The following is a 10,087-nucleotide window of genomic DNA, read 5'->3' as shown; positions in this document are numbered from 1 at the left end:
AGAACTAAGACCAAACACGTATGTCATGTTAATGAGCTAAACTCACTTACTTAAAAAAAAGACTTCAGATTATATCGCAAAGCATAATCAACTCTAGTACATGTAGAAGCCACTCCTTAAACAAAGGGATTTAAAGGGTAGAAAATAAAAGTATAGACAATGAGGTACCCAAAACATGCACAGAAAAACAGAACAGGCCACGACCTACATATCAGGCGGACTGAATTCTCACGAGACCCACCGAGACAGAGAGTGGCCATTTATAAAGCTAAACGACACAGCTCCCGGTGACACAAAAATAGTTATGGCTACCTATGCATAAATAGCATATGGCATCAGTGTTTACAAAGCAGAAATAAAGGAGGTACAAAAGGAAACAGACAGAAATGCATCAATAGCAAACGGTTTTAGCTCAGTTCTGTGACCAAAGATCAAGTGGATAAAAACTAAGCGTACAGAAAACCAGAATAACGTAGCTTCATAAGTACATTTAATTTATAACTTTCCAACTCTGTATCCTCAGAATGGAGAAAATATATAGTCATTTGAAATGTAACCAAAGTAAGAAAGTAAAAAATACATTCTCTGGTCATACTGCACCAAAACCAGAAATGAATAATAAAATAAAAAATAAAGAATCCTCACCATTGGAAAAAATATTTTAAGTCTTTTTAAAGCAACCCTTGGGTCAAAAAAGAAAGGCAAATAAATATGGCAAAATAGTTAGAATATGATAATTAAGACAATATATCTAAATCCTTTGGGATAGAGCTGAAGTAATATCCCATTTTTTCATTTCATTTCATTAAATTTATTTATTTATTTATTTCATTAAATACTAATGATAACCATGGGTTTATAAAATAAAGGAGTTAAACATGCAATTCTAGAAACTGTAAAAATAATAAAACAGCCCTTAGGAAAGCAGAAGGAAGGATTTAAAAGCTAAGAATAGTAATAAATATATTAATTTTGAAAGGAAAATGTTAAAATAAACCCAAGAGCTGACTTTTAGGAAAATAAATAAGCAAGTAAGTAATCTAATTAAAAAAGAGCAAGAAAAGAAAATGCTACTGAATAAGACATACCGTCAGGGGAACTGCAGGTATAAAGGAAATTAAAACACCACTTTACTCAACTCCAGGCAAATAGCTTTGCAAATTGCAAGGGAGTGAATAATTGGGTAAGTCATATAATTTTCTGAGCTGACTCTACAAAAGACAGAAAATCTAAACAGACCAATTACAAAAGAATAAATAGTAAATGTTGGCAAACTTTCTTGCCATGAAACTACCAGGCTGGAAAATTTTACAAGGTAATTTCCTAAACCTATTTTTAAAAGAATAAAAAGAAAAACAATGATTTTTAAAAGCTCTTAAACTTCTTAGAAAAGAAGGACTTTGAAGAGATTTTATTTTTTAGAAAAAGAAGGAATGATTCCAAATTCTTTTGAATGAGGCAAGCATAATGCTGATTCCCAAACCCAGCAGCAAACCAGCACTCTATAGGCATCACTTGCAAAAATCCTAAATAAAATGACAAACCAAGACCAAGTAAGGTTTGTCCCAGTAACACAAGGCAGATTCAACCTTAGGAAGGAAGCCCTTTACTACATTGCGACAGTAGCAGGAGAAAAATGATATGATTATCTCTACAGATGCCAAAGATGGTGGAATTCAACAGTATACACAATAAAGGGCACATATAAAAAATGCAATGGTTTTTTAATATTTATGTCTGTATCTACATTTATATAGTCACCACCTAGATACAGATAGAGAATATTTCCAGAAGAGTCACTCATATGCCTTCCCAGCCAATAATCCATCCACTGAAGTTACCACCAACCTCCCTTTGGTTACCAAAGATGAGTTTTTTGGTCTGTTCATGAACTCTCATATAAATGGAACCATACAGTATACATCCATGAATACTTCTTAGTTAGGAATATATGAACAGTCCCTCAACATGAACCCTAAAATTTAATGAGGAAATATCAGAGTATTTCCATTAATGGCAGGAGTGTCCTCTCTCCAGCATTATCCCTTCTGGAAATGCTAACCAATACAATTAGACATAGAAAGAGATTACAGTAATAAACCCTGGAAAAGAGGAGGTAAAGCCCCAAAAATCCAACATGGAGAAAAACCACACCTAATGAACTACTACAAGAGGTAAGAGAATTCACTAAGTTTTCTGGATGCAAAATTAGTAGGCAGAACTGAAGAGCCTTCATGTAAGCAAACAATTTGAAAGCATAATAGAGGACTCCATTTATAACAGCAAAAAATACATATACAAATAAAGATGAAACAACAAGCAATAAAAATCGATGCTAATGTGGAAGACTGATAAGAAGAAAGCTCTAAAAATACCAAAGACTTGAAAGAAGGAAAATGCGTGCTATTGTCTTGACAACATCCAACATGATAAAGATGTAATTCATCTGTGAATTTAAAAATAATATAAAGAAGCACTACCCACCTGTTTTGAAGTTCATATGGAAAAAAAGAACAAACAAAAAAGCCAGAATACTACAGAAAAAATAGTAATGAGGTGGCACTAGTTTTTGTGTATATTCGAATATATTATAAAGCTACAAAAATCAAAGCATTGAGATATTATATAGGATGGACAGATCATTGGGACAGGATAAAAAGACGAGAAATAAACCCAAATCACTTGGGAAATTAGTACTTTATAAAAAAGACATCTCAAATGAGAGGAAATAAATAGATTTTTTTTAATGTGCTGGGAAAATAGAATGGAAACCCCCCTGACACAAATTAAGTTCTATTCATACAATACCTATACAAGAAGAAATTCCAAATGAATGGAGTTTTCAATGCAAAATTGATACCATAGTGATACCTAAGGAAGCAAGGGAGAACTATCGTTTTATGATCTCAGAGTATGAACGGCCTAAATATGACGTAACTCTCAAAAGCCAGGAAAAAAGAACTGAAAAACTAGTCAACATAAACCTAGTCTCTCTGGGGTCGCCTGCACTTTCTAAGGGCATAGATTTTCTTTCAATACAACTTACACCTTTCAAGGCATCACTCCTCCCTGAGGTCGCCTGCTGCACTTTTACTCATTTTAACTTTGAATAAAACTTTTGCTTTGCTTCAAAACAAAACAAAACAAAAACCTGCATAGTAAAACCCACCATGCATAGGATAAAAAGACTGAGAACATATTTGCAAGTCATATCCCAATTTCTATAATAGTTAAAGAGTTCATAAGTCAATAAGGAAATAAAAACCTGACAACACAATAGAAAAATGAACAAAATGATTTGGAACAGTTTACTGAAAGGGAAATGTAAATGGGTTTTAAGCATGGGGGGGAGGGATCCTTAACTCTGCATACAATAAGAGAATTGCAAAATAAAACTATGCTGAAATACCATTTGTTACCTATTAAACTGACAGATATAAAAATGCTAGATATTGCTATATTACTCTCCTTAGAGCTTACACTAACTTATACTCTCCCCAACAATGTATGACAACATATTATCATACATATACATTGTTGGGGAATGTGTAAATTGGGGTAAGCTCTATGGAACTTAGCAGTAGCTAACAAAATTTGAAATGCATCTACCCTTTGATCCAGGAGTTCTACTTCCAGAAATTTATCCTTGGCTATACTCTAGTGTGAGTGAAATAATTTCATTTGTTCATTGCACCACTGTGTGTAAGAGCAAAGGTAACAAAAGTCCTTACCTATACATGAACCATTATAGCCAAAAAGTCAGGGAGAAAGTACAATATAGTATTATAAAGTACATCACCACTTGTGTGATAAAAAGATGGAGGATTATATGTATTTTCATGGACATGTATAAGCTACTTAAAAGAATGCCCAAGAAGCTAGTAACATTTGTCACTGCTGGGGTGAAAACCCAACTATCTAGGGAACAGTGTTAAGAGAGAGACTTTTCCCTCTACACACAATTTTATACTTTTTGAATGTGAAAACATTTGCAAGCTTTACCTAATTCATAAACAGACAAACCCTGTTTTTAATAAGTATGACAGCTTCCATTTATCAAGTGCTTCTATGTGCCAGCACTCTCCCAGGACTTCACAAGTGCCGTCCCACATAATCCCCAAGATAATCTGATAAAGTAGCCTTCTTTTCACAGATGAGGAAACTGAGGCACAGAGAGTTTAGGTAATTTACTTAAAATCACAGAGCTGGAAAGCGCCCAGCACCCGAATGAGGACTGAATCCCGTGGTCCTGCTTGGGATACTCGGGGGCCCTAGCTGTTCACCTCTCAAATATACATGCTGCTTGGACCACACCTGTTTGTAGAGGGTGTATAAGGTGGGCAGCATATTAATATTCATCAGTCCCATCCACTCTGAGCAGTCCCTTCCTCCAGCGGCGTCCCATCAGGGCACCCAGCCTGTAAGGCAATTCCCTCCTGTGCTACCTTCTCTTCTGCTACCCTGGAGACAGGTGCACAAGTGGGGTGGGAGGCAGCCGGAAATGACGCTACCCTGATCTCCTCCTCTTTGCCCTCGTACCCCCTCTGCACCAAATCTCATATTTGTACCTTCCTAAGCACATCTCCGAGGTCGTCCTCTTCCTCATTCCAGCCGCCTTTGACTGAGTTCAGGCTGCCACCAACTCGTGACTACATTTTGGTACCGGCCTCTTCCTTCAGCGGGTGGTGGCCAGAACAATGCGTTCCCATTTATATTATATTCTACACAAAGAAACCTGTTTCCAATAAGAAACAATTTAACTGCCATTACGCAGAAAAGAAACTGCCTTTCTAATGCCCCCTGTTGGTTTCAAAGGTCTGGGGCAAGAGAGAGCACCAGGGCCGCCCTGCTCTCTGCTTTCCTGGCTCAGCCCCCACGCGACTCCCGGCTTCCTCACACGGGGAACCAGGACTCCCTGCAGTCGGTGTCGAGGCGTTTCTCATCTCATCACACACGACGCCCACCTGCAAGTCCGCCTGGCAACTCCCACTGTTGCCCCAAAACTCAGCTCAGGCCTTCCATCCTTGGGGGAGCCCCTCTGCGCCCCAGCCTGGCCTGGAGCGGGATGGCTGTAGAGGAGCAGGCAGAGCTCAGGCCCAGTGCGGGTCCCAGTCCCTGCGGCTGCCTGCTTGTCCGTGGCCATCATCTGCGAGGAGCTGTGTCCTGGTCCCCACGCTGTGTCCAGCGTCTGGTACTAGTTCAGGTGACGTATTACTTGTTGAACAACTGAGTGGATGAAGTATGTGCAGCCATGTGCACCTCCCAGGACGGCTTTCCACCTTTTAGACGTGACTGGTCAAGCCCTGGACCCCTTTCTGAGCCGTTCCCGGCAGCTGCACACCCAAAGGCCACATGGCAGACCGCTCCATAGGCGGTACCACTCTTAACATGTCTCCTACCACTGACACCCTGGGCCGTTCCCCACCCACAGGGACTGGGCTTGGTCATGTGACTTGCTTTGGCCAGTGGGGCATTAGCAAGCATGACACTGACAGAGGCTGGCTGGGGCTCGTTGTCCTGGAACAGGACAGCAGCGCCTGGCACACTGTAGAGACACATGGAGTGACGGGAGGCCATGTGGATGAAGGGCAACAGGCTGTCGTGGATGTTCCAGCCCTTGTCCAGCTCTCAGCTGAATGCAACCTCATGAACGATGAGCTACACCTTCTAGAATAGGGGAGAACCTCCCAGCTGAGCCCAGTCCACCCACAGAACTGTGAGCAATAATTAGTCACTGTTCACTTCAGCCAATATTTGTTATGACAGTTCTGCGGTGATTTATTATGCAGCCATGGACCACTGCGTTAGGCCAATATGGAAACTCCCACATTCCTGACTCCTGGCTCACCAACACAGCCTCCCTGGGTGGTCACCACAGCTGCCCGATGTGCCAGGTCATTTGCTGGACCAGGCCTGCCAGAAAACACAAATCCCAGTGAGAGAACTGGAGGCCCCAGATCAAAGCAGCATCATGAAACAGAACCCCCAGGGGAGAGCGCCAGCCGTGCTGAGTGTGAGCGGCCTTCGTCAGGGAGAGGAACGGAAGGCCAGGCTGTTCTTTGATGCCGCGCTTCCTCTGCAGGTCTTCACAAGTGCACCTGGCCGTGGGCATGCATGAAACTCCAGCTTTCCAGGGTTTTGATGTTAGAAAAGCAAAGTCATGTTCAGCACCGCCTCTCTTTATCCAAGGCCCGGGGGAATTCCGGCTCTGGCCCCTCCTCAGGCAGAGGGCGTGCCTGTCCCTCTGCCAGCATCCCTTTGCCGCGCCCTGCCAGGCACTGTGTGCACACCAGGATTTCAGCGTCTGGGCTGAAGGAGATGAAGCGCCACCCAGAGGGGCAGCAGCCCTGGGTCCCTGATGAAAGGCGTGCCTCTCTGTTCCTGTGTGCACGGTATCCTCTCCTCCAAGACCAGGCCAGATCCCTTTGTTTATGCCTCGTGACTTCTATTTCAATTATAATTAAATCATCTTTAGTGACTTTCTTCCCCAGTAGAAAGACAGCTCCCGAGAGCAGGTACTGTGCTATTTCCACATGGTGACTACCTTGCCCAGTGCGGAGCAGGGCACATAGTAGGTGCTCAGTAAGTAGCTGTGGCATGAATGGATGGAGAATGCACGAGTGCCCACCCAGTGTCATGCACGTGGGGTTTCTTAGCAATGATGGCGATGGTGCTGCCCCGTCTCTGTGCCTCTCTACAGGCTGTTTCTGTGCCAGGAATTTCCTTTCTCTCCTTGCCTGCCCGGCCCACAGCACCGAGAGCCTCCCCAGTAATCCCCAGCTGGGAGCTGGTTTTGTGGAAAAGGAAGAGGAAACCCCAGGGCCAGACTTTCCAAGGAGCCCCGGCGGGCCTGCCGGCAGGCACATGGACAGTTCTCTGAGACCCGGCAGCCTCCGAAGAGGGGGATCGGGGCCCTACGCAGGTCGGGGGGGGTGCCCTCCTCCTCCTCTGGGCCCAGGAGAGAGGCCAGGGCTTCACGGGCACGGTCGCAGCGGCTCCCCACCTGCCGGCGGCCCCGAGGACTCTCCTCCCGGGTGGCAGCACCGGTGCTCGGCGTCTGGGGGCAGGAAACAGCGGCACAAAGTCTGCCGTGAACCCCGCGATGCCTTTCCCTGAATTCGCATTGTATTTGTTGTAAGAGCGCCAACGTGCGCGTGAACACCGGCCGAGCACGAGGAGCGCCGTGCGAGCCCGGGGCGCGGACAGCGGGCTCCGCGCGGCAGGACAGGCTCCGCGGAGCGCCCGCCCCAACCCCCGGCCTGCGGCGGCTCGCGGACGCGCCTTTATCTCTGCTCGGCCCCGTCTCAGCGCCCAAGGGAGTCACCGCGGCCCTTTACCGGCGAGAAGCTGACGCCCCCACCTGTCGGACGAGCAGCAGCAGGCCCACCCCCGGCCCTGCCCCCGAGAGCCCCGCCCGCCGCGATCCGGGCCTCGGGCCGCCGGACCGCGAGTCGCTCTGGCGCCCTCTGGAGGCCGCCGCCCCTCCTGCCCCCAAGGCCGCACCCCAGGTTAACGCCGGCTCCTCCGCCAGCCGGGCCCAAGCACCCCGAGGGCACGCTTCGGTGCAGCCTCTTATCGCAGCCGTCCGGGGGGCCAGACCCGCGGAGGGCGCCTCCGCAGAGAGGGAGGGGGAGGAGGTGGCACCCCCGCCGCCCGCAGGCGGGCCCGCCCAGGCGCTGGGCAGAGGCGGGGGGCTCCGGCTCCGCACCCAGGGGGCGCTCAGAGCTGCCAGCGCCTCCCGCACGCGCACTAGGCGCGAGGAGCAGGTGGTCACCACCTCTGAGCAAGAGGGCTTTTTTTTTTTTTTTTTCCTAAAAACAAATGTGCTGCCTGGAAATCAAAGCTGGCATTTCGGCTGAGGAAGTTCACACTGGCAGCTGCCGCCCTTTCCTGCGAAGCACAGACGGGAAAACACCTCGGAGATTTCCAGGTTCGCCTCCCTTGGGGGGAAGAGGCCCAGCGAGGAGGACCCCATCCACCGCGGGGTGCGCACGCCCCACCTGCTCTCACGGAACCCGAAACCGCCTCCAGCCGCTGCTCTCGGTCCGCCCTCCGGAGGGAGCACGCAGGGCGTCTCGGCCCCTCCTCTGCGGAAGCCCCGTCGGCTCTGACGGTCTCCTCCGCCCTCTGAAGTGCGGGGCCCAGCCCTCCTCCAGCTGGAACGCTCCCAGCTCCTTCAGACCCTTGATTTAGGAGGGACCCCAGTCTCCTCCCTCTTGCAGTCTCCCTGTCCTCGGGACGCCCTATAGGGTGCCTATGATGTCTGCTTAACAGTAGCACTGAGATGAACACATCCCAGACCCAGGTACTCAGATTTGCACATGGACGTTCACACACACTGATCCAAACTGAAACAGCCCCCCGAAGCACAGATGCGGTCGCGCATAATGATCGTGCCTAAGGTAATTTACTTGTGTGCTGTGTGCCAGGCATCGTGCTAAGGACTTACACGCATGATCTCATTTACTTTTCACACCCCTTATGAAGTTGATGGAGACACCATGCCACCATCACTTTATGGACAAGAAAACTAAAGCTTAAAGGTGTTAGGAAGCCACCCAAGTTTCAGAGCCAAGGAAGTGTTGAGAAAGCACTGAAATGCATGTGTTTGCCCCCAAAATGAATGCTTGTAACCACTTTTCCATATTGCCTACCTCACAAAGTCATTTAATGTTTTTTATATAAAACTGCACATACACATCAATATAGTTCTTAGAGCCACATGCGTGCCTATTATATAAACACACACATGAGCAGATCCAGTCAGTAAGTCCCTACAAACTGTCATATAGATAAATCAAAATTCCTATTAAAAAAACCCCCACAGGAATATCATTTCCCAGTCTGAGTTACTTAATCAACCTTGTTTACAACCACTTTTCATGGCAGGAACTATCATTGCAGGTTAAAAGCAGTGGCCATTCAATCATTCATGATTTAATCTCCCAGAAAGCAGAGGCTAGGGATGGGGTGAAGCATCTATTTTGAACCTAATTCTGCTCCAACAAGGGGAAGCTGCTTGGAGGAGGAACAGGGGGGAAAAAATCCTGGGAAATAGTAGCCAGGTCATCTCAGGTCATGCTATTCACAGAGGAAAACCCGGGCATGGACTGGCATGTACCTCAGTCTTTACAAATACAGAGTGCAAAACCTTTGGGGAAAAGATATGCTGGTCCCATGGCCTTACGCTCTCCAGGAAGACAGCTTGGAGGGATGACTTTCAAAAATGAAATTCTGACAATACAATTGCGAATGACTCTGATATGGAAGAAAAGTAATTGCACAGAATGAATACAAAGGAGTGACACAGACATTTAGGTGTAATGTAAGCTGGGGCAGGCCCAGGTTTAAACCAGGCAGGGGAAGGAGTCAGACATCATCCTCATGGAAGAAAGGGAAGATCATCCATAAACCCAGCTAGTGGGCATGCTGCCGATGGGCAGAACCTAGGGACCGGAGCAAGACTGCTCCACAACCAACAACAGAGATGCCTGCCTCTCGGTGCCAGGCAGCTGGGAGCCCAGGACTTGTTTCTGTAAAGCTCCTGTGCCCACTGCAAAAGCCTGCGTCAAGCCGAGAGGCCAGGACAGCTGCAGAGAGGTCTGCATGCTACTCGGGGCCAGGACACACACGCTGGGCCCTCGCCCAGAGGGGAGGCTGGGCAGCAGGCTCTGATGGGGCCTGGACCTCCCTCTGAATCTGGGATTGAGGACGGGCAGGGGCCTAACATCCCGTTCAAGCAGGATCGACCTGGATCAATGTCAAGAAGCCCATTGGCTTTAGGTCACTTTAAGATACATAGTCCACTTTCAAAATATACTGCATATTCCATCTTTGCTTCACAATTTTTTTTTTCTAACAGGTCAACCCATATGGGCCAAGCGAGCTAAAATGCTCATCCCCTGGGGTGGCCAGCACGTCCCTAGAGGCCAGGTGAGGTAACGGAAGCTCGGCAGAGGACGGGTTCTGCCTGTATATGGACATGTACCGTCTGCCGAGCGCTGTCCCACGGGCTGGGGAGAAACCCTAAGCAAACTAGGATGGGCCCTGCTCCTGAGGAGCTAGCGCTCAAGGCAGGAGAGTAAGT

Source organism: Manis javanica, chromosome 6 (assembly GCF_040802235.1).
Source record: "Manis javanica isolate MJ-LG chromosome 6, MJ_LKY, whole genome shotgun sequence".
Lineage (NCBI taxonomy): Eukaryota > Metazoa > Chordata > Mammalia > Pholidota > Manidae > Manis > Manis javanica.
Note: the sequence above shows the minus strand (reverse complement) of the source record.